The sequence below is a fragment of the Microtus ochrogaster genome, linkage group LG5, assembly GCF_000317375.1.
Source record: "Microtus ochrogaster isolate Prairie Vole_2 linkage group LG5, MicOch1.0, whole genome shotgun sequence".
In the NCBI taxonomy this organism is placed as follows: Eukaryota; Metazoa; Chordata; class Mammalia; order Rodentia; family Cricetidae; genus Microtus; species Microtus ochrogaster.
Genome location: NC_022031.1, coordinates 59,684,185 through 59,684,420, shown reverse-complemented (window position 1 = coordinate 59,684,420; position 236 = coordinate 59,684,185).

The window sequence follows — 236 nt, the reverse complement described above, 5'->3', positions numbered from 1 at the left end:
GAAGAAGAAGAAGAAGAAGAAGAAGAAGAAGAAGAAGAAGAAGAAGAAGAAGAAGAAGAAAGAAATGAGAAAATGAGAAGCTGCAAAACTCGGGACCACGCCCCTGCAGCCATTGATGTGATCCTCAATGGACCTGAGGTGATGAGTGAGTGCGAGCTGGGAACAGAGTATGACCTGGTGAGGATAGTAGATGAGTCACTGAGAAACTAGATGGTGGACACAACGGCTTCGTGTGT